We start from the raw sequence: 25415 nt of genomic DNA on the forward strand, positions 1-25415 counted from the left end.
AATTTGGAACTATGCTTAAAGGGCTTTAAAAGACTGCCTGCCCTTTGATCCAGCCATATTACTGCTGGGTTTATACCCCAAAGAGATAATAAGGAAAAAGACTTGTGCAAAAATATTTATAGCCATGCTCTTTGTGGTAGCAAAAAACTGGTAAATGAGGGGATTCCCTTCAACTGGGAAATGGCTGAACAAATTGTGGTATCTGTTGGTTATGGAATACTATTGTGCTGAAAGGAATAATGAACTGTTGGAATTCCATGTGAACTGGAACAACCTCCAGGAATTGATACAGAGTGAAAGGAGCAGAACCAGAAGAATATTATACACAGAGATGGATACACTGTGGCACAATCAAATGTAATAAATGAATTTCCCTACTAGCAGCAATGCAATGATCCAGAATAATTTGGAGGGACCTATGAGAAAGAACTCTATCCACATCCAGAGGAAGAACTGTGGGAGTAAAAACACAGAAGAAAAACAACTGCTTGATCATATGGTTTGGAGGAGATATGATTGGGGATATAGATTCTAAATGATCACCCTAGTGCAAATATTAATAATATGGAAATAAATCTTGATCAATGAAACATGTAAAACCCAGTGGAATTTCTCATTGGCTATGAGAGGGGGGTGGAAGGAGGGGAGGGAAAGAGCATGAATCATATAACCATGGAAAAAGATTCTAAATTGATTAATTAAATAAACTTAAAAAAAAAACCAAATCTGGCCTTAGACACTTATGTGTTGTGTGACCCTGGGCAAGTCACTTAACCCTAATTACCTAACTCTTACTACTCTTTTGCCTCAGAACCAATACACAGTATTGATTCTAAGATGGAAAGTAAGGGTTAAAAAAAAAGAGTACATCATTTTTTATTTTTGTGACACTGGGTCTTAGGAGCAGGAGTGTAGCTATACACAAGCAGTCCAGGTGATACCAATCCTGGACCAACACACCATGGGGGAGAATCCATCACCACCTCTCATCAGTTTGGTGGCCTCTAGAAATCTCATTATCTCTGGCTTCACTCCAACCATTGACATAGGAATAAAGGCTAAATGACTCCTTTCTAAAGTAATAATAATTACCCCCATTCAAGTATTTATCCATGTTATCTGTCAATACAAGAGACAATGGGGGGGAGGGGGACAGGGGGAAAGGATAGACAGACAGACAGGGGAAGGAGAGAAAGAGAGAAATGAGAGAGATGTGAGGAGAGAGATAAAGAGAAGGAGAGACAGACAGACAGACATTCAGGGGAAAGAGAGAAAGAGAGGAGAGGAGAGATATGAGAGGAGAGAAAGAAGAGGAGAGAAAGATTGAGAGAGAGAGAGTCTCAGAAAGTTTTAAGGTTGAACCAGGTTTGGGGAACCAGAGGTGGCTTGACCTGGTCCAAGAGTGGGTAAGTGAGTCATACCATACCAACTCCCAGGTTTGGGCACCATTATATTAGTCTGATTGATAAGGGTTCAACCCAAGAGACAATGAGACCAGAGTAAGGTAATATAGCAAAGCTTTAATGGTTGAAATAAGCATAAAGGAGGAATTCAATGCCAATAGAGGTGACTACAGAGTTCCACCCAGGTGGGGAAATCTTATAGCATTAGGGGGTTTCAGGAGTAATACAACTTGGGTTGCCTCTATTGATTGTCTCTGGGGAAGGTGAGCTACTTGGATTAACTTCATTTGATATACCTGAGAGGGGTAGGTTTTTTGTTGGCAACCGTTTGTTGGTTTCCTGTTGCCTAGCTGGGGTTTGTTGGTTTCCTGTTGCCTAGCTGGAGTCTACAGGTTTATCACTCTCTAGGTAGCACAATGGATAGAGTGTGGGGCTTGGAGTCAAGAAAGCCTGAATTCAAATCCTAGCTCAGACAGTTCCTAAATGAGTGATCCTAAACAAGTCATTTAACTTTTCTCAACTATTTCCTCATCTCTAAAATGATGATTTGGTGGCCTTTAAAGTTCCTTCCTGTTCTAAATCTTAGGATTTATCTCTCATCCTGTGACATTTATGTTAAAGGTAATTTCCATCTTGCCCACAGAAGTTCTCATTGCCTTCTCTCAAGTTGAAAATTAAGAGGAAGGAGGGAAATGCCACATAAAACTCTTAAACTTGTTTACTATAAAGGACATCTGAATAATAGGGGAGGCAGAACTTGTTAATTCACAGGAGAAAATAACTGGGAAGATGGCCAAGGAGCAATAATTGGGGCCCCAGATACTTATATCACTACAAAGTATGGAAGGTAAACAAAGTGAACTGAAGATTTTGACAAGGAATAATTAAGTCCCAGAGAGGAAGCCTGGTCTGGCAAACTTTTTTGATCAAGCACCCCAATTAGTAAAGAAATTTTGAGCACAACCCCCCCATTATAAATATTTATATAATATACTGAATTATTAGCATAGTAGTATATGAATATAAGCATGGAAATATCCCTATATTTACTTTTTGACAAATAATTAATAAACCAAATTCATGTGATAACTTAATAATTAGCAACATTATAAACCTCTTACAAAATCAACATTTAAAAGATGAGACAAAATTAAAATATTATATTTACTAATGGTACCAAATAAAATAAGAGTTTCAAATTAATGGGACCCTAGCCTTTTTTTGCTAATATATATTTTGATATGTATTATTTTAATGAAAGCAGTATGATTGAATGTATTTCATTAGTCTTCAAAATATTGGTTTAACGCTTTGTTGATGCAGAGATTCATAGAACTGACTCGAAGTTTGGTTTGTTTTGGTATTGTATTTTGATGGTTGCCATAGCTGAGAAAGCTACCTCAGAAAGATATGTTGATCCAAATGGAATAAATGCTTCACTGGCAACGAATCCATTTTTCAATTCACCCATCAATTATACAAAGGCTTGTGCTGAAATTCAACTCCATTTTCTATGATGCCAACCAGGTACACTTGCAAACTTATTGAAAAGTGTATTTTTCTGCTTTAAACAAATGGGGTTCAAAACTTATAGAAGCTCTTCATTTGGAAGTCTTATGTAGGCTGGTCAATTCCATTTCCATGTTTTAAAGTGTTCATATATGGGAATTTTTAGAGGTCACAGACATCCTTAGTCTGTTTTCAACAACCCAGAGAGGAGAAAGTAAATACCCAGGTAGAGATGGTAGTGAGCCATATCATGGAGTTGATGTAGGCAAAATTATCAAGTGAGCAAAATGTATTATTAGCTACTGCCCTGAGGGGCCACCACACAGGTCACAGGAGACCAGCAGTAGAAGGTAGAGGAAGAAGTGTTGAGCTATCATGGCAAAGAGGATGGTTTGGTTTGTGTTAGAGACAAATATCTGGGAAGTGATTCACATTTCCACTCTCCCATTGGTTCCCTAGGTTCAGATGATGACCTCCTTGTAGTTAAGCAAATATTTGTTTGCATGTTGTCTCCCCCATTTATTTATGAACTCCTTGAGGATGAAGACTGCTTTTTTGGTGTCTTTAAAAAAAAAAAAACCAAACCCTTACTGTTTTAGAATTGATGTTATGTATTGGTTTCAAGGCAGAAGAATGGTAAGGGCTAGGCTATGGGGGTTAAGTGACTTGCCCAGGGTCACACACAGTGAGGAAGAATATGAATTCACATTTGAACCCAGGACCTCCCATCCCCAAGCCTGCCCTCTGTCCACTGAGTCACTTGGTTGCCTCTTTTTTGTCTTTTTGTAAGTCTAACACTTAACATAGTGCCTGGCACACAGTAGGAGATTAATAAATGTTTATTGATTGAGAACTAAATTTTAGAATCAGAAAAGCATGACTTCAGGCTCTTACCTCTGACATACACACAAGCTGCATGACCTTGGAGGTATCTCTTAACCTCTGGCTACCACAGATACCTTTATAAGGTTATAAATTATATACCTGTTTATCTATATTTGTAGTTTCTGTTCCAATAGTGCCCCACTGTTAAAATCATAGGTCTGAGCAAAAACAAAAAAAAAAGTTGAAAATAGCCTCTCCAAAGTCAGCCAGACTTGATGGGAATGGTCTAATGCCTGGAATATGGTTTGGAAGTGTCCTAGGTCTTCCCTGTTGGATGACTTTCCTTTCTCAAATTTCATATACTGTATTTTGTTGTGCAACCCTCTGCTTCATTTATCATAGAGTATTACGTATTTATCTGCTGCTGTCTCAGCCACTTAGAATAAATTCTTTGTATTTCCCCCTAATTTATGGAACATAGCAGGGGCTAAGGAAGTGTTTAATAAGGTGAATTGAACAGACCTTATTCAATATTGATTCAAATTCAAAAGAAATAGATCTGACATAAGGAATGATGAGAAACATCATATATCAAAAATGAATAGTGAAGGGTAATTGGGCAAGGAGAAGAGGCAAAAAAGAAGTTGGGGCTATATTACTTTATGGCTGACCAGGTGAAGGAAATGGGTAATGAGTCCTCATGCAGATCATTAAGCTGGCACAGAAGCAAGATGTAGTTTTGATGGGAAATTTCAATTACTCAGTGTCCAACTAATCCTTGAATTTCATTCCTAGCAATCATACATTCATTTATTTTATTTTTTAAACTCTTACCTTCTGCCTTAGAATTGATATTACATATTAGTTCCAAGGCAGAAGAGTGGTAAGGGCTGGGTCATAGGGTTAAGTGGCTTGTCCAGGTCACACAGCTGGGAAGTGTCTGAGGTCACATTTGAACCCAGGGCCTCCTCTCTTCAGGCTTGGCTTTGTATCCACTGAGCTCCCTAGCTACTAAGAATGATGCATTTTCTCTTGTCCCCCATGCAGGAATGGCCTCCATCCTTAACTCCACCTACTGGCTTCCCTTGCTTTCTTTAATTCCCAACTAAAAATCCCATCTTCTATGGAAGCCTTTCCCAACCCCTCTGAATTCTAGTGCCTTTCCTCTGTTAATTATTTCCTATTTATCTTGTACATAGCTTGTTTGTACATGTTTGTTTCCTTGTTGTCACCCTTATTAGACTGGGAGCTCCTTGAGGACAGCAACTCTTTTTCTTTTGCCTCTTTTTGTATCCTCAGAGCTTAGCATAGTGCCTACTATATGAGAACCTTAGAAGTAATGTTTATGGACCCACTGATTTCATTCTGACCATAGCTAAGCCATAAGATTACTGATTTAGAGCTAGGAAGGGAGGAAATAAGCCAGGAATCAGGCTAAACTATGTTAATCCTCATATCAATCCTGAGAAGTGGATGCTATTATTATCTCCATTTTGCAAAGGGCAGCGAGGTGACTCAGTGAATAGAGATCCAGGTCTGAAGATAACAGGCTCCTGGGTTCAAATCTAGCCACAGACACTTCCTAGCTATGTGACCCTGGACAAGCTACTTGACCCCCCTTGCCTAGTCCTTATTGCTCTTCTGACTTGGAACTAATATTTAATATTGATTCCAAGATAGAAAGTGTCAAGTCCAACTCTCATTTTATAGATGAGGAAACAGCTGAAAGAAATTAAATAAATTTTCCAGTCACACCAAACAAGGCCAGACTTGGCAATGATCATGTCAATTGGCTAAAAGGAAAGAAAGCCCCAGAGCTCAAGATTTTTAAAATGGCTTTGGGGAACTAAATCTAGGTAATATAATCACAAAAGACTGCTGAGGATCAGCAGAGAGAAAGACTTTTGAAGAAAATCATGTAATGAATTCATATTCAAAAAACAACATATTCATATTCAAAAAAGGAGGGGGGGAACTGAGGCAGGTAATCAATTTGGATATAGGAATAAGCTAAGCCTATAAGGAGAATGCTATGACGGCTAATGCCTAGAATGATTTGTTCAGTCATTTCAGTTGTGTAACACTCTTTGTGGCCCCATTTGAGGGTTTTCTTGGCAAAGATACTGGAGTGGTTTGTAATTTCCTTCTTCAGCTCATTTTACAGATGAGGAAACTAAGGCAAACAAGCTAAAGTGACTTGACCTGAATCACACAGTTATTAAATATCAGAGACTAGATTTGAACTCTGGAAGATAAGTCTTCCTAACTCCAGGGCTGGCACTCGACCTGCTATTCCACCTAACTAGAATGAAATGAGGCTTAAGAAAAATATGAAGGAACAGTGGGGCTTTTAAAGCTGCATTCAGTGCCAGAAAAAGAACAAGGAACAAAAAAAAGTCTAGATCTGGCACAGATGGTATGATATGAACAGATGGCCAAGAAAAAGCAGAACTACTCAACTGTTCCCATTTCCTCTGACAAGGAGAATAATATCCTGTCTCAGAGAGTATACTGGTCTATTTAGAATTTAAGAAAGAGACATAGTTAAAGTTCACAGAGAACTTATCTAGTGATATAAAAACATAGGATTATTTATTTTTCAGCTGGAAGGAACCTTAAAGATCATTTAATCTTTCCTTCCTTCCATTTTCATTAGTGGAGAGGTGGACAAAATGCAGGATGCTGAGGCAGGACAATATGAGTTCAAATCTTGCCTCACATACTTATTAGCTAAGTGACCCTGGACAAGTTATTTATAAAATGAGAGAAACTCTGGTCTCGAATATTCCTTTTAGCTTTGCCTAAGATCTCATGTTTTCTAGGTGAAGCCTCTAAGAAATGTCAGCTCCTCCAGAGTCCCAATAGTCCTGATTTTTTTTTTCTGTTAACACAGCATTTTCCACACAATGGGTAGCTAGGTGGCACAGTGGACAGTGTTGGGATCTTGAGTCAAGAAGACTCATCTCTGAGTTCAAATTTGGCCTCAGACACATACTAGCTATGTGACCCTGAGCAAGTCACTTCACCACGCTTGCCTCAGTTTCCTCATCTATAAAATAAAGATAACAATAGTATCAATTTCCCAGGTACTTACTAGCTGTATTCTCCTGGTCAAGTCATTTAATTCTGTTTACCTAAGTTTCTTCATCTGTCAAATGAACTGGAGAAGGAAATGGCAAACCATTCCAGTATCTGTGCCAAGAAAACCCCAAATGGGTTCATGAAGAGTCATACCCAATTGAAGAACAAAATTCTACATAAAGAGAACTTAATATGTTTTCATTTATGAATTAATTTATCAAGCTATACTTTCCTCAGAGCTCTACAGGTATGTAGTTGGAGGGATTGCTGAAAAATGCCAAAAGAGCCAAAATCAGAGACATACTGTGGTTAGTTGCTAATAATAAATTTTGCTTGATTTCATAATTTTACCTAAGTCAACCTAGTCTCATATGTGGGAACTCTTAGTGAAGCAACAAATAAACAAATAAAGATCAGTAAAAAAAATTGCAAATGAGGCCCTGAGTTTGACTATTTCCCTTTTCAAACTGCTTTCGTATATAACAGATGGGGGGGAAGGAAGCAAGAAGAGGCTATTCCTCATTTGCATCCATGTCCCAGATGACCAAGGAAAAGGAAAGGAGAACAAAATTAAGTTGCTCACTCCTCGTGAACAATTGGAATGGAATTTTCCTAGGTAAAGATGATTCCTTGTTCTCAGCTTAAAATGACCCCCACGTTTCATGTCTTTTGTTCACCCTAACCTGAAAAGCCACCTTGAGGCAAGATCCATGTTTTGTTGAGTCACTCTTATGCCTAGATCATTGGAATGTTTCCTGAACTCTGATTTCATGTTTCTAACTCTTTTCCTCTTTTGACTGAATATTTACAATGTCTGAGATAGCTCTCCTAGCATATCACTGGTCAGACCACAGGGCAATCAAGATATACTCTGACATGAACATTCTTTTATAGAGGGTTGATCAGGAGAAGCTGGCTAAACTGTAGGAAGATTAAGAGAATGGATTGCCTGTTTATGTTTCTCTCCTTGGGAGTGAAGAGAAACTACATAGTAAGAAGAATGCTTTGGAATTCCTTACCCTACAGAAAGACTTCTGAGTGGAGTCACAAGCCACTTAAAGCTTGGATCAACTCCAGGGTAGGCTTAATGTAGTTCTCAAATTTGGAGGATAAAACTAAACCAAAATGTTCTTTGGGAAGAGTGGATCTGTACACTAAGAATTGACTGCCCACAGAATGATCCAGTGCTGGACCATCCTTGTGATCTTCCATCTGTCAAATGGGAATATCTATAGTCCTCACCTCACACAGTTGTCTTAAAGCTCAGAGAAGATCATGTAGTGTCCTCGTTGGTCCAAGATGGTATAATGAGTTCAAATCCAGGCTCAGATACTAGCTGTATGACCCTGGACAAGTCACCTTGTTTGTCTTGTTTCCTTATCGTTAAATGAGCTCTCTTAGAGAAGGAAATGGCAGACCATTCTAGCATCTTAGCCAAGAAAATCCAAATAGGGTCATGAAAAGTCAGACATAATTAAAATGACTAAACAACATCTCTTGGTCCCTGGGGGCACCTAAAGGGGTCTCAGACCAACCTCAGTTCATTCTAGGGAGAACAGCCTGATAATTGAGAGGTTCAGGTTCTTTCTCTACCTCTACTTGTACTCAAAAGTAGAACTTATAGGGAAATCTCTAAAACAAAAATATGGCTCATATCTAGGGTATAACTGCGAAAATGTGGGTTTCCAAGACCAATTGCCAAAACTGTAAAGGTTTTGGCCAAACTGTAAAGATAATTTTTAGTGTCTTGATTTATATTTAAAAATAAGTGGTCAGCATGGGAAAATTCCCAAAAATGAAAATACCCAAGTCAGCTGGGGTTTATGGAGATTTTAATTAATACAAATGAAAGAATTAAGAGAAGAGAGAGAGAGAAGAAGAGGAAATAGTAGAAAGGGCCTAGGTCAAATGGCCTAGGCCTGAGCCTTAAGGGAGAGAGAGTTAGTCTTTATCACTCACCAAAAGATTGTCCCAAGCAAGCTCCAGTCCTTCACTGAAATCCTCAACTCCTGAACTGAGTTCAGGGACCCTGCTCTGAACTCCTGAGCTCTTCCCCCTGAACTGAGTTCACAGAGCTCCTTTTAAAGAGAATTTTCTCTTATGTCACCTCCCCTAAATTTTCACATCTACCAATCATAGTAGAGGCTTTTTCCCAGGACTGCCCATTCTTAGTTCTCATCACTCTTTAGTTCTTACCTTCTCTGGGTATATTATATCTTCTGAGTATTTCATATCTCTTTTGCTAAGCTTGCCTTTTGTAAGTTGCTTGACATTTTAGTGATTAATTTAACCTTTATAGGTACTTAGCACCCTTTTGTATTAGGGTTTTTGCTTCACTTATAAGTATGAGTTGGGGACTTTCATTATTCAATCAGGAATTTACAACTTTATATTCCCCTAAGGCACTGTCTGAGCAGGGTGGAGTAATTTTAAAAGTTCTCAATACATTCCTGATTAAGTACCTCCATTGTTAAAAATAGGGAATAGCTTAATCAAATCTTCTGAAGTAGAGTCTGAGCAGTTTTAAGATTCACAAGGGTTTCACCAAAGTGTCCATAATAGGGTTCTCTGCCTCGAAGGTACTAATTAATGCATAACATATGTATTATAATAATTAAATTTGGTTGCTAAATATAATAGTTAAAAGTTTGGTTTAACAAACATAAGAATTTAAAAAAAGAATTGTTGTGGTCCCCGTTTATAAAAGTTAAAAGTTAAACTATGAGTCAGTAGGCTATTAGTAATAACAAGGTAGAGGTATTAAAGTGGGAAATATAGGAAGGAGGTAGAAAATATCACCTAGCTAAAAATACCCTAAGTCCTAATCCTAGTGCCTCTAGACCATGACTGAGAATCCAAAAGTAAATCTCACCAGAATCCAAAGTCTAGGTCAGGAAGCCAAAATCCCAAGAGCCAAAGATACTGAAAAACTGTTGAGAACCTTCAGTACACATGAGGCCAAGACTGACAAGAATCCCACCAGAGCTTACGTTCCCTAAGCTAAAGGCCACCAAGAATCGCCTCCAGATCTCACACTCTGCCAAGAATCAAGAGCCAAGAATGAAGAGTCCAGCATTCAAGTGAAGAGTTGATCCAAGAATCCATCTAAGAATGCCTGAATCTTTCTCAGGCTCCTGCTTATAGACAGTTTTCTCCACCCATCAGTTCTTGTTACATCTCAGGAATCAATCACAGCCTTTCAATTTGCCTAGCGCTACCCAGGAGGGAGCAATGCTTGTGGTCTGTTAGGGTGTGAACTTTCTTTGTTAGTGACTTACTAAGTGTTAAGTAGGGGTACTTTAAGTTCTTGTTTGATTAACTTAAAATATACAAAGGGAATAAAAAATTCCATTTCACAGTATTCAGTACAAGAGTCTTATTTTTCCCCATCAGGGGTTCAAAGGCATTCATGAACAAATACAAAAAACATAAAAACTCAAATAATCTATTACATTTATTTTGCTCTTTCTCACAGGGTAATGACCCTTTGTGGAACAGCTAAATAGATATTTGGCATTGACTTAGGACTTATGCTAGCATGGCAAGGTGGTAGAGTAGATAGAGTGCTGGATCTGAAGTCCGGAAAACCCAAGTTCAAATCCAGCCTTAGACACTTTCTAGCTGTGTGATATGGGCAAATCACTTTACCCTTCGGATTCTTTTCTAGAGTTTTACCTTAGTTTCCTCATCTATCAAATGAGTGGGAAAAGGCAATTTAATTGCAAAGCATTCTAGTATCTTTGTCAAGAAAATCTCAAATCAGGTCATGAAGAGTCCAACATAACTGAAACAACTGAACAACGATGAAAAAGTCAGGGTAAAATATCTAGGATTTGTGTTATTAGAAGGCTCCAGACATATTTCACAGAAAAGAATAGCAGATATACAAAAACTTAGTGCTCCAAAGACCAAGAAACAACTCAGAGCAATATTGGGTACCACAGGATTTTATAGGTAGTGGATTCCAGGATATAGGGAAAATACAAAGCCATTAATTGAGATATTGTTAAAAAGCTATTAAAATTAACACCAGAATATTTGCAGGCCATCACTAAATTAAAAGAAGCTATTTTATCTACACCTGCTCTTGGAATTCCTGACTACAAAAAAGCCTTTTGTCCTACATATATACGAACAGAGAGGTGTAGCATCTGGTGTCCTCACCCAAAGTTTAGGACCACTCCAACAGCCTATAGTTTATTATTTATCCCAACTAGATCCCATTGCAGCAGGAGCACCCCCATGTCTCTGGAATGTTGCAGCAACAGCCTTGTTTGTGTTAAAAGCAGATGTCCTTGTGTTAGGATGTCCTTTGAGTGTCATGTGTCTATATGAAGTTGAAGTCTTAATGTTAAGACACAGAACTCAAGCCTTTTCAGACCAGCAGCTAACAAAGAATGAGATCACTTTATTGGAGAATGACAATATTACACTTAAATGATGTAACAGTTTAAACCCTGCAACTTTGTTACCTGATTTACCTACTCAAGGAGAACCTTTACATGACTGTGACACAGTAGTTCAGCTGACCTCACCGTATAAAGACCTCGAGAACAACTCTCTGATATACCCCTAACCAACCCTGATTTGATTTAGGGTTCATCCTATATGAGGGAAGGCACAAGATACACCAGTGCAGCAGTAGTGACTGAATTTGAGACTCTATGGTTTGCTTTGTGGCCTAGAAATTTGAATGCCCAAGCAGCAGAATTAATTGCATTAAAATAAAATAAGCTTGTGCTATTTCAAAAGATCAGACTGCAACAATATACAGTGACTCAAAATATGCATTTGGCATATGCCACGCAATTGTTTTTTTATGGCTTCAGTGTGGATTATTAATATCTGCTGGAAGAACTATTGCATATGCAGAAATAATTCATGAACTGTTGCAAGCTTTGAAGCTTCTTAAACACCTTGCTGTAGTCCATTGCAAAGTTCATACTCATAATAATTATTTTGTCACACTGAGAAATCATAGAGTGGATGTCACAGCTAAATGTGCTGCACAGTGCTGCAGAACAAGGGCCTGAACTCATATTGAACCTCTCTGTAATTCGTGAAACAGATTTAGAAAAAGCGATGCAGAGAAAGAGGTACAGAAATAAAAACAAAATTTTAAAGTACACCAACATAACAGTGTGTGGATTGCCTCTGCAAGAAAGCCTATTCTCCCCAGAACCTTTTATAATCAAATCTACCAAGTCATACATGCAAAAGATCATTTTGGTACACAGGCAATAATAGATATAAGTGAAGAAAATGTGGGTTGCACCTGGTATTACCAGCATTGTTTCAAAGGTCTTTTTATCTTGTTCAATTTGCCAACTGTATAACCAGCACATATTTAAACAAAAAGCTTTTGGGGGAATGGCTTTTAGCTTATACACCCTTTGAAAATTTACAGATAGATTACATTAACATGCCTAAATCGGGGAATTATAAATACTGCTTGGTAATTGTGGATCAGCTAACAAGATGGCCAGAAGTTTTTCTATCCCACAAAAATACATCAAGCTTTGTAACAAAGGTACTGTTAAGGGAGATTATACCTAGATTTGGTATACCAGGGAGGATAGATTCAGATAGAGGAGCACATTTTACAGACTCAGTATTAAAACAAATTTATGAAAATTTAGGAATTATACTAAAGTTCCATGTCCTTTACCATCCTAAGAGTTCTGGCCAGGTTGAAAGAATGAATAGGGAAATTAAATCAATGATTGGAAAGCTGTGCACAGAAACTTATCTAAAATGGCCTGATATACTACCATTAGCTTTATTCTATCTAAGAACTAGACCTAGAGGTGACTTACACATTTCACTGTATGAAACACTGCATGGATACACCCCTATACAGACAAAACATTTACTCCAGTTTTTACATCTATGCTGGGAAGAGATGTAAAAATAGCTGAATATATAAAGGAATTGCAACACAGGGTCAAAGAATTTCAAGAAATGGAGGCTCAAACAGGACCAAGTGATTTCACACTACATGACATACACCCAAGTGATTCTGTATATATCAAAAACTTTAGCAGAACAAATGCAACACAGCCAGCTTGGGAAGGTCCTTATCAAATTTTATTAACAGCTCCCACTGCTATAAAAGTTGAGGAGAAGACATCTTGGATTCACTGTGCACATGTCAAGAAAGTAACAGCAAGCAAAGAATTGAACATCAGTTGAAGATGTCTGCAGGTGAAGAGGTTAATCAAGGATGAGGAGACAATGATCAAGGTAACAAGAACTACTGCACCAAGACAATAGAAGAAGAGCATATGAATAGCTATAGACATTATTGTAAGAATAATTCACAGAATTACATAACACACTAAGAACTCATTGCTATAATCAATAAAAAAGAAATTTCATAAGTATACAGGGTAGGGAAAATTGTCTAGTTTAAAATGATTAGTAACATAAGAATAGCTCATAACATAATTTGTAACATTACATAACTTAGTACTAAGAATTCATAGTAATATAAATAAATAGAAGGTTTTTAAATATATTTGAAATATTGCACTAGGTATAAAAATTAGATTTTAGGGTACAATTCTTATCTGAGAGGAGGATTTCATATATTCCTTTGAGGTAACATCAAAGGAAAAGTGATATGCTTAGTAAATTAAATCTTCAAGGTTTTTATACCCACTTCAAGGGAGATGTTATATTTTGCTAATAAGTGAGTTTGAAGGAATATGTAAATAGTATGTATATAGCATGTGTAAGGGTTAAATTTAATGGTTGGACTTAAATTATATGAAATAACGTGGTCGCCGAAATTATATCTTAAGTCAGAAGTTTATAGAGGGGAAACAAAGTTGAGAAATGTGAAAGAGGTTAGAGAAAATACTTATACTAGTCCTCAGCCAGGAGGGCCATTAGTGAGTAACCACACAGCCTTCTCCAAGATGGAAGCTAGTCTTTTAGGAAACTAGGAACGGAGTCATCCTTTTCACTCACCAAAAGACATAGTCCAGGAGTCAGAGTCTAAGTTGAAGTCATGATCTATGCCACAGTCTCCAATGAAGTTCCCTCGAAGGCTATCTCCAGGAGATATTCTCCACAAGACTCAACTCCACAAAACTGCCCCAGCTGAAGGATTTTGTGACTTTATGGTGGTTTCCTATCCCTGTCCCTTTTCACAGGGGCCAATCACAGTTTCCAAATTGTCCAGCACTGCGCAGAGACAGTGTCTGTGGGGTTGACTTCTCACCTCTAAAGGTGGTAACTCTCCTCCTAGGATTCACACGTTTCTGAATTGTCACCTTTGGATTCACATGTTTCTGAGTGTGTGAACTCTTAAAAGAATTCACAAGTTTCTGACTGTTTGAGTTAGAAAAAAGGGTGGAGCTCTCCAAGTATCTTACTGGCTTCTCACCTAGCACTAAGTAGAGTGTGAATTCACTAAGTGGTTTTCAATCTCCTCCACCTAGTTCAAGCTTGTGTTGATTCACTCAAAAAGTAGACAAAGGAGAATTAATCCTGTCTTCACAATCTAGTGAAGTACTTAAGTTAGTGTTAACCAAAGTTTTAACTCCAACTAGGCAAAGAGAATAAAAGATTCCCTTTTCAAAAGTATATACTCAGAATAGACAAAGAGAACCAAGAATTTTCTTTCACACATGTAAATAGTGTAAATATTTGTATATATTTATAATAAGTTTCTTGCAAAGTTTTTTATTTTCTTACTATTACAAGTTACTTTTGAGTTTTACCTGTATATAGTTGTTTTCCTGTATTAGCTTAGTTAAAAGATTGGTTTGAGATTTTTCTATAGTATTTGTAAGATGCATTTTGAATTGCTTTAAACAGGCTTTTGCTTTGTGTAACAGTATAGGCTACAGTTTGTTATTGTATTACTGTGTTATTGCAAATGTTTGCATTTTTGAATTTTTGTAATTGTAATGTTTTGATTTGCAATTGTGCAAGGATTTTTTTACTCTTTTTTTCTGCTTTTTGAATTTCTATTTCCTATCTTTAGCATAGGGTAGTGTAGAATAGGTATAGTATAGTTAGGATAAGTTTGGTATAGAGATAAAACAGAATAAGGTTAAGATAAGGACTATATTTAAGGAATAGAATAATGGTTTAGGTAAAATTAAAATAGCATGGTTTACTAAGATCCATTTGGAAAGACAAGTCTTTCAAATGGATCTCAAGGGGGAAAATATTGGGATTAATTAAGCCATAGGGCTAATGAGGACCATTTGGAGTAATTGGGATCTTAGCAGCTAAGGACAGGGTAAAGAATAGTGTGTAAGATTTCTTTAAGGCCAGACAGAATCTTGAGAAGGTTACCTGTTGGAATTTTAGGTAGCCTGAGTCAGTTGGATTCCCAACTGCTGACCTACAAAGTAGGGGGTCTCCTGGAGGTTTTTTTCTTTAGGAGAAGGCTGGTGTTTCTGTTCCCTGGAACACTGAAAAACCTAGTGGCAGGTGAAGGAGGAGAACAGGTTAGTGTTTCTGGAATAAGTTTGTGGGGGGAAATCAACTTAAGGGAGAAAGAGAGAGGCAGTTTTTCCTATGTGGCGGCTGAGAAGACCAAGCCATTAGGAGGCCTGCTTAGGCCAAAAAGCCTAGCTAGGCCCAGAAGGGCTGGAAGTTGGCAGAGAGAGTGAAGAAGAAAATCGATTTAAAGCTGAAAGAGATCTAAGGAGACAGTAAACTTACTTATATAAGAAAGAGAAAGGCAGTTTTTTTCCCCTGTGTGACTATAGAGTGGGCAGGGCCTTTGAGGCCTACCAAAGGCCCAGAAGCCTGACTAGGCTGAGAAAATACTGAGAGTTGGAGAAGTGATCTGAAGGGATACAAGGAAGCAGTGAATTATTTATCTCTTTCTCTTTCTCTCTCTCTCTCTCTCTCTCTCTCTCTCTCTCTCTCTCTCTCTCTCTCTTTCTATATATATATATATATATATATATATATATATATATATATATATGGATAATTTTAGAATAGGTTATTTAGCATAGATTCTAGGGATTTAGTTCAGTGATAAGGAGTTGTAAGTTAGGTTTAGTGAAGCCTGAGCAAGAAGCAAGTTTTTGCAAACTAGAGGGAAGTGGGTAAAAGCTTAGCCCCCTGTTAGATTTAGGGATCCTAATCCTCAATCTTTATTACCTTTCCTTATCTTTCTGTAAACCTTAAAATTTCTTAGACTTATAAACGTTGGAAATTTCACCATTGGGAAATTTCATACTTGAAAAATTTCCTATTGAGAGTGGGAACTCTATTGGAATGTGAACCCCATTGGCATGGGAGGTTCCTCCTCCTCCCTTCTTAAGATTACTTTAGGACAGAAACCTTTTGCTGAACAATGGAAAGGGCTTTGACCTATGCTTAAGCATAGAACAAGAATTTCTTTGAGTCATGATTGATTTTAGAATTGATACAATGGAGATACTTGGAATGACAGAACCTGGTCTTGGAAATTGCAATCTCCACCCTACTCAGTCCTAACAGGATTTAGGAAGGGCTGCAGCATAGATCAAAATCTAATTATTCCAATCTCTACCCTACTCAGGGTAACAGGATTTAGGAAGGGCTGTAGCAAACGATCAAGATTTAATTATTTGAGAATATGACCTTCAACAGACATGTGCAAAGCCACAGACCTCTGGGCGGTCCTGGGTTAAGCTAGAGCCACCATTGGCACAGGGAAAATGATGGACAGTGATTGGTAGATGTGAGAACTGAGGGGAGGGAACTTGGATGGTTTCCTTAAAGATAGAGGGGTCTGAGGACTGAAGTGTGGTTGGAGAGTTTTGGCTCTGAGTGGTTGGAGAGGTGCTCTGAGAAGCTTGCTCTGAAGGAAGCTGGAGGTGAAGGCCCCTGAGACTGTTTCTCCATTTTGGTCACGTGAGTAATAGGGACTGATCTCCTTTCTTTGCCCCAGCTATCTAAGGGCTTGGGCCTTTTGGCCCAGCCTAAACAGAAGGGGTATTTAAGCCCTATTCCCTTCTCTCCCCTTTCTCTCTCTCTCTCTCTCTCTCTCTCTCTCTCTCTCTCTCTCTAATTCCTTTCTTCCTCCTGTTTGTAATTAAACTCTATAAAAGGTTGATGGCTGACTTGAGTTTTCATTTAGGAATTACATAGCTGAATTCCTTGGTGACCTTAAATTAATATATATCAGTCTTTTAATGTGATTTCCTTGTCACATTTCCTCAAACCTTTTCCAATATTTATTAAATAGAGGGTTTTTTTTTTTTAATATCTGTCTCCAGCAGTTATCCACTGTACAGGCCCAAACAGTTACATAGAGTTCCCTCCACTTAATATTCCTATATAAACATTCCTGGCTGTTCTTATTTGCAACATTCTTGGTGATAGATTACAACTAATATTTCTGTTCGAGAATCTCATTGCAATTTTGATAGAGGGTTGACAAGGCATATACCACCTGATGAGGCAGAGGTGTGACTTACTTTAATTCTTCATATCCACAGCCCTGTGACCCTGTACAAGGCCCTTATCCCTATTTGCCTAGCCCTTGCCCGTCTGTCTTAGAGATGTTACTAAGACAAAAAATAAGGATTAAAAAAAAAATTCATATCTAATGAGGGTGGTCTTGGTATTTCTCTTCTCCAAAAGTTACTATTGCAGAATTTTTCTCCACTTATTCATCCTATTATTGAATCAAGTAATGTAGTAGCTCTTAACCCTTGATGTAATCACCAAAGCTAGAAACTTCCACTTTTTAGGATCACTAGTCACTGAGTCACCCCTTATATAAAGGAAACAGAAAAAGTAGAGAAGGCACACTGGATTCAAGGTCCATTTGCAGCCTCAACATGGTTCCTTGCTATCATGTTTCTGTTATAAGCTGCCATTGATAAGTGCTGCTGGGAAGAGGCAAAAGGTTAATAAAACATCATCACCATCCCTCTCTCTGAAAGGCAAAGAGAAAGAAAACTCTAGAAAAGAAACCTAAGGCAGAAGAATCCAAAAGAAATGGGATCTCTATCTTATCAGTTACTTAGAGAGAAAGTTCCTTTGATTAGAGTTTATCCTCCCAGTGCCTGGTTGTCAACCATTATCAACATAGCCCCCTCTTTTTTTTTTTTAACCCTTACCTTCTGTCTTAGAACCAAAATACTGTGTATTGGTTCTAAGGAAGAAGAGTGGTAAGGGCTAAGCAGTGGGGATTAAGTGGCTTGTCCAGGGTCACCCAGTTAGGAAGTATCTGAGGCCAGATTTGAACCTAGGATCTCCTATCCTTTCAATCCACTGAGCCACCCAACTGCCCCCAACATAGTCCCCTATTTCCAGAGACCAATGAGGAATTTCCTGTGTTATTGCATCAGGACACTGCTAAGGAAGGAAACCAGTATTTAATTAGTGACTATTATGTGCAAGATATTGTGCTTAGTGCTTAAAAATATTATCTATTTTGACATTTCACAATCCTGGAAGGTCAGTGCTATTATTATTTTCATTTTATTGTTGAAGCAGAGGTTAAGTGACTTGCCCAGTAACATGCAATGTAGCCGGGAAGTATCTGAGTTCAGATTTGAGTCTCCCTGACTTTCAATTTCTCTCCCTTGTAACACCTAGAAGCTTCTACACACTAAGTATGTATTTGTCCACAAGGGCAATACATGTCTCCTTCCATAACATCCTTTTATGTGAGCAAAGATCCATGCCCTATAATCTAATAAAGTAGCTGGGGAAGGAGTATATATCTAGTCAAGCAGAGATTCTCAGATTTTCATTTCTTACCTGCTTACTTTCCTTTGAATATCTCTATCATTCTGGGTCCTTACTTCCTCACTCCTTGAAACGTTGGGAAAACTCATGATCCTGCAAGACAAAATTAACTTTGGTATTTACACCTCCTCAGCACCCTCCCCCCCCCCATGGGAGGGTGGAGCCAAGATCTCCCAAATCTTCATTTATTTTTATTTATTTTAATGTATATTTTTTAGATGATTTAGAATATTTTTCCATGATTACGAGACTCATGTTCTTTCCCTCCCCTCCCCTCACCCCCTTCCCGTATCTGATGCACAATTCTACTGGGTTTAACATGTGTCATTGATCAAGACCCATTTCTATATTATTAATATTTGCACTAGAGTGATCGTTTAGAGTCTACTTTCCCAGTCATAGCCCCATCAACTCATGTGATCAATCAGTTGTTTTTCTTCTGTGTTTCTACTCCCACAGTTCTTCCTCTGGATGTGGATAGCGTTCTTTCTCCTAAGTCCCTCAGAATTGTCCTGGATTATTGCAGTGCTGTTAGTAGAGAAGTCCATTACATTTGCCAAATCTTCATTTAAAGAGGGAACCAGGCCAACCACTTCTTCATTTCCTATCTGGTTGTACTAATTTTTTAACTTCTTTGGACTTATCCATTATATTGAATACTTTCTTCCTCACCCCAAGTCCCCTTTCAGCTTCCTTGTATTGTCTTCCCCATTAAAATCCTTTTCATATTTACATCTCTGGTATATAGCACAGTACTTAATTAATGTTAATTGACTTAGTAGTTACCTTGGCAAACCCTAAAATTCTTTGTCAGTTTAACAAGCAATCACGAAAACAAAGCTTAGCTCTCCTGTTCCATTTTAGAACACTTAGGAGAGGCAGCTAGGTGGTTCAGTGCCTAAAGAGCCAGGCTTAGAAACAGGAGATCCTGGGTTCAAATTTGATCTCAGATACTTCCTATCTGTGTAACCAACTGTGGGTAAGTCACAAACCTAATTGTTTAACCCTTAATGCCCTTCTGCCTTGAAATTCATGCTTAGTATCGATTCTAAAGGTTTTTAATAAAGAAAACAAAACTCTTAGGAAAGAATATTCATATCCTAAATAAGGGTATGTTTTATGTTTTTTTTCCTTCTCTCAGAGCCAGGGGACCTCTAAGCTGATAAAATTTCTAGTGTCTACTAGAAAGGGCTACAAGGGCTGTGTGGTAAAGACCTTCCCTTGACCTTTCATACTACCAGAGCCTGAGTAGCAGTAGTAGTAGTTTTCAGGACACTTCTCTCCCTTGGTCTTTGGCCAATAAGAGGAAGTAAGGCTACAGATAGACTCAAATGGAGAAGAGAACAGACTAAAGAGCAAACCTATGTATTTAGGAGGAGATAAAGAGGAATTCAAAGCTCATCTTTTGCATAGCACCCCTAGAGTCTCTCCCTCAGCCCCAGAGATCTTAGTCATGGAAAAATATCAGCAATGTCTCTTGGCTTGAGTGATGGCAGCCACTGAGAGAAGAGTCACCTGGCCAAAAATCTGGCATTCCTAAACCCCAACATTCTGGGGAAGAGAGAAATGGTAAAGATTTACCAGGAACTGACAGAGTAGAACATAGAGAATAATTGACACATCATACTAAGAAAAATTGTTTTCCATAGCGAACTGAGACCCACTGTGGGAAGGGGTTCCCCAGTATCATCCTCTTTCTACCCTCAGGGTATGGCTGCTGGGCCTCCTGTTTGGTCCTCATTTTCACTGAGCCTTTTGGGGAGTTTAGAAAGACAACCCCTGCCCCAGCTAGGCTCTTTCATATAATATTATGAAGGAAGCAAGAATGTCTATTATTACCATTAGGGTTTTTTTTTTTAAACCTTTACCTTCCATCTTAGAATCAATACTGTGTATTGGCTCCAAAGCAGAAGAACAATAAGGGGTAGGAAAAGGAAATTAAGTGTCATGCCCAGGGTGACACAGCTAGAAAGTGTCTGAGGCCAAATGTGAAGCCAGGACTTCCTATCTTAAGGCCTGGCTCTTTGTACACTAAGCCACCTAGCTGCTTCCATCATTAGTCTTTAATATTGTACTAGAAACACTAGCCATAGCAATAAGGCAAGAAAAAGAAATTGAAGGAATATTCAGAGGCAATGAAGAAATAAAACTATAATTTTTTGTAGGGAATATGATGGCTTACTTGGAGAGCCCTGGAGATGCAACTAAAATGCTAGTTGAAACATTTAACAACTTTAAGTTGCAAATTACCCAACAAGAAGAAACAGAAAAAGAAATGTCATTTAAAATAACTACAGTCAGAATAAAATATTTGGGAGCCCACTTGCTCAAACCCATGCAAGGAACTTTCTGAACACAATTACTTTACTCTCTCTTTACACAGATAAACTCTCTTTACACAGATAAAGACAGATCTAAATAATTGGAGAAATATTAATTGCTCATGGGTAGGTTAAGCCAACATAACAAAAAGGGCAACATTGCCTAAATCAATTTTCTTAGTGTTTTATTAATCAAACTACCAAAAGACTATTTTATGGAGCTAGGAAAAATAGTAACAAAATGTATTTGTATGTACAAATGGTCAAAAACACCAAGGGAATCAATTAAAAAAAATAAGATTGAAGGGGCCCTAACAATACCTAATCTCAAACTATACCACAAAGTCATAATTGTTAAAATAATATTCTACTGGATATGAAGTAGAGAGGTTGATTAGTTGATCAGTGGAATAGGTACACATATACAGGAACAATTCAGCATAATAATCTAGTGTTTGATAAACTCATAGATCCTAGCTGTTAGGGCAAGAACTTACTCTTCCACTAAAACTACTGGGAAAACTAGAAAACCGTCTGGCAGAAATTAAATGTAGACCAGCATTCACACCATATATCAAGATAAGATCTGTAGACTTTAGCTACAGGATATTTTCTGTCTACCTTCTTCCCAGAGCCAAACATTGCCTGAGGTCACATACCACTTCCTAATCTCCCAGTGCCTTGGCCTTGCCTTTCCCAGTTCCTGGTCTTTTGTTATGTAAAACAGTTTATGAAATCCCTTCTCAATCCTTTCAAAAGTATTGAAACACCTTTATCCTTTTCCCTAGTGGATACCCCAGTTCTCCAATACTATGAAGAATCCTAATCAAGAAATCACTTTGATTAAAGATTCTTTATTATTATTACTTTGATAGTTTTGTTTTATTCAGATCAACAATTCTAAATAAATACATAACTTGGGCTTAAAGGATGACACGAAGTAACTGAGAAGCATATAAGAAATTATCTGTCAGATCTATGAATATGGGGACAATTTAATAACAAGAGATAGAGAGGTCTATAGGAGATCAAATGGATAATTTTGATGACCTGATATATTGGTTTTAAAGAACTATTCATTTAGAATCAACTTCAGATCATCATTATCAAAAATTGATTTCTTGATTATTCTTTTATATTTCCCTCTATATTCTAACACCCAAGTAACTAGGGGACAAAATGGATAGAGCAAAGGCCCTTGAATCAGGAAGATTTGACTTCAAATGTGGCCTCAAGCACTTGCTAGCCTTCTGATATGATCTATATTACTTTGTTTCTATCTGCCTCAGTTATCTCAACTGAAAAATAGGATCACTTCTAATGTCAGGTGAATTATTTTTAATGTGAAAAAATTTTAATATCAGATCATGAAAATTACCCCAGATGAGATCACATATGAAAAGTCAAACACCAGAAAACAACTAAACAACAACAAAATTATTCTATTACATTCATGTACTATAATTTGCTTATCCCTCAGCTGATGAATACTGATTTTTTCAGTTCTTTGTCACCCCAAAAAGTGATGCTATTATATGGGACCTATTTCTGCAACTTTGATCTCCTTGGGACATATCTCTAGAAGTTGGTTTCTCCAGGTCAAACATTATGGACATTTAGTCTCTTTTCTCCCATAATTCCAAATTGCTTTACAGAGCTGTTAGGACCACTTCACAGCTCTACCAACAAAGTATTAGTGTGTTTGGCTTTCTAAAGATGGGAGGAGGAGGAAGCAAGGTTGAAAGTTATTGAAGCAGGTTTGTTGATCTTTGAAAATCATGTGTCTTATGTAAATAATTCTTTGCTTATCAGAGTTTCTCAATCTATGACACATCTGTAGACTATGTGCTCCAAGAGGAAAGAGAGGTTTCAGCAGAGCTATAATCCTAGTTTTGATAATGACCTATACTCACTCCCATGCATTAATACTATTTTAAAAAATTGAATCACTAGTCAGATCAGTTTCTCTCCATATATTCCTAATAAAACATTTTTGCTAGCATATGAAAAAAAACTTTTAGCAAAACATTTATTCTAAACAGTATGGTACAATGAAAAAGATATTGGACTTGTAGTCAGAAAGACTTGAGTTCAAATATCTCACCTCTCTAACAATTGAAATTCTCTTAATTTTAAGTTAATTTGCTAATCAACCTCTCAAGACAATCTAAACTAGCCAGTGGAATCACTTCACAGTCTAAATGGCCACCAAAGAGCAAGGATGAGGAAAAAAAACTGGGGGTCCAAGAGAGCTTGGCCAAAAGAGACTAGCAAAAGAAAGAGAATTCCTCTGGTGAGCATCTTATATACCCCTTGTGACCTCACCATTCAGTCTCTTCCTTGGACATCTCAAGACATCTCTTATTGGTAAAAAGTTACTGAGAAATGTGAATCTTAAAAACTACTTAGACTATACTTTAGAAGATTTTATTTAGCTATTCCCTTATTGTAACAATGGAGATACTTGGTCTAACAAGAATCAAGAATGTATTGGGAACTTTTAAAATTACTTCACCCTAATTAGACATACTTTAGGGGACTGATTGAACAATGAAGGTACTTAACTCATACCTTATTGTAAAGCTAGAACCTTAAGCTAGGTCAATTTTTAGATCTAATACAAAAAGGTGTTAAATACCTGTAAAGGTTAAATTAATCACAAAAAGGTCAAGTAACTCACAAAAGGCAAGCTTAACAAAGAAGTGTGAAGTACCTTAGAAGATATAATCTAACCAGAGAAGATGAGAACTAAAGAGTGGTGAGAACTAAGAATGGGCAGTCCTGGAAAAAAGCATCTACTGTAAAAATTTAGGGGAGGTGACATAAGAGAAAATTTCTTTAAAAGGAAGGGATAAAAAGTCAGTTGAAGCAATTCAGTTCAGAGTGGAGATTCTGAACTAAGTTCAGGAGATTGAGTTCAGTGGAGGACTAGAACCCAGCTTGGAGATGGTCTCCTGGTGAGTGATAAGACTGACTCCCTTACCCTTAGGCTCAGAGAGGCCACTTTGGCCAAGGCCTTTAACTTCTGCCTGGCTCAGCCTGAGCCAGAGGCAGTTTAAATGTTTAAATTGATTCTCTCTCTCTCCTTTATTTAATTCCTTCTCTCTATATTAATTAAAATCTCCATAATTTCCAGACGACTTGGGAATTTTATTTGGCAACCATTTAAATCTAGATTACAAATCACAACACTAAAATTATCCTTACAGAAGGTGGACATAGAGACCCAGTTCATTCCTCATTACTTCATCTCAGGAAGAGGAGTGTCTCAGGAGAATGCCAACCTGCCCCTTCCTTCTCACCACATAGCTGAGTCACTATAGTTCAAAATAGTGGCTAGATAGGACCTTGCCTGCCTCAAACTAAAGCCAGTCCAAAAATGTCCTGAAACCTGGGAGTAATTCACTTTATTTTGGAAACTGACTGACCCATAACATCTCACCTTTAAGAAAGGTTTCATTCAAAAATTATTACAATTGCTCTTCCAGGGGTAGAGCCAAGATAGTGGAGTAATCCTGTGCTCTGTGCTACCATGAGAATCCTCCCCAACCAAAACTAAAATATTGCCAGAAAACGAATACAGGAGTGAAAGAACCAACAAGGAGACAGAGTGAAACAACTTTCAAGAAAAGAAAAACCCAAAAGGTAGGCAAGGAACATCTGGGGCATAGGGATGAGAGGAAAGCAGACGTAGCAAGTTGCCAGGGAAGCAGGAAGGGAAGAGCAAGCCAAGAGCAAGCCACACTCCTCACCTCCTATCTGCTGTCTGATGTTCAGAAACCTGTGCCTGAGCCAACATCCAGATCCTGAGATCTTGCCTGAGCAAATAGAGGTAAAAGCCAATCCATACCCCTTTGAAATTTCAAACCTGACGAGAAGTCAGACCAGGGAATTCTAGTCTGGGCTTGGGACAAGACTTAATTCACACCTTGGTGTGGATGGTAGTCCTAAGTATTAAGTACTAAGTACTGATCTTTTTGCCTAAAGGTCAAGGTAGAGCTCTAAGACAGGACAATCAAGGGTGGACCTGATTGGATTCAGTACATCATGAGACTTGAGACTAAGCCTGAGGCTAGAATTTGATCACACCTGATCAAGATCTGAATGACATAAAAAATTTACACCTAAGCCTAGGACAAGTCTTTAAACCATCAGGAAGTGGAAGAGTGGGAAAGAGAAATTAAAGTGATGCAAGGAGAAAGGAAAGTAATGCAAGAAGAAATAAGCCAATCGAAAAAGGAGAACCAAAAACCGAACAGAGGAAAATCAGATCTTAAAAATCAGAATTAAAGTAGGCAATGAGGAAACTAAACTATCTCTCTTTGCAGATAATATAATGGTATACTTAAAGAATCCTAGAAAATCAACTAAAAGACTAATGGAAATAATTAACAAGTATAGCAAAGTTTCAGGGAACAAGATAAAACCATATAAATCATTAGCATTTCTACATATTTCCAGCAAAATTCAGCAGCAGGAATTAGAAAAAGAAGTTCCATTTAAAATCATTCTAGATAGTATAAAATATTTAGGAATTTACTTACCAAGACAAACACAG

General features: G+C 37.7%; 1 long non-coding RNA gene across 2 annotated transcripts in view; it reads right to left on the reverse strand.

Annotated features, from left to right (window-relative positions):
• LOC103094191 (uncharacterized) overlaps positions 1 to 25415 on the reverse strand; it is a 49606-nt gene that overhangs the window by 19877 nt on the left and 4314 nt on the right. The window contains exons 3-4 of one of the 2 annotated variants that reach the window (XR_001628251.2): positions 18549 to 18629; positions 12884 to 13016 (exon numbers count right to left, since the gene is read on the reverse strand). This is a non-coding gene — a long non-coding RNA (uncharacterized LOC103094191). Of the gene's footprint in view, positions 1 to 12883; positions 13017 to 18548; positions 18630 to 25415 lie in introns of those variants that run through there. The other variant, XR_462454.3, reaches the window with a different exon arrangement.

The sequence above is a fragment of the Monodelphis domestica genome, chromosome 2, assembly GCF_027887165.1.
Source record: "Monodelphis domestica isolate mMonDom1 chromosome 2, mMonDom1.pri, whole genome shotgun sequence".
Taxonomy (NCBI): domain Eukaryota; kingdom Metazoa; phylum Chordata; class Mammalia; order Didelphimorphia; family Didelphidae; genus Monodelphis; species Monodelphis domestica.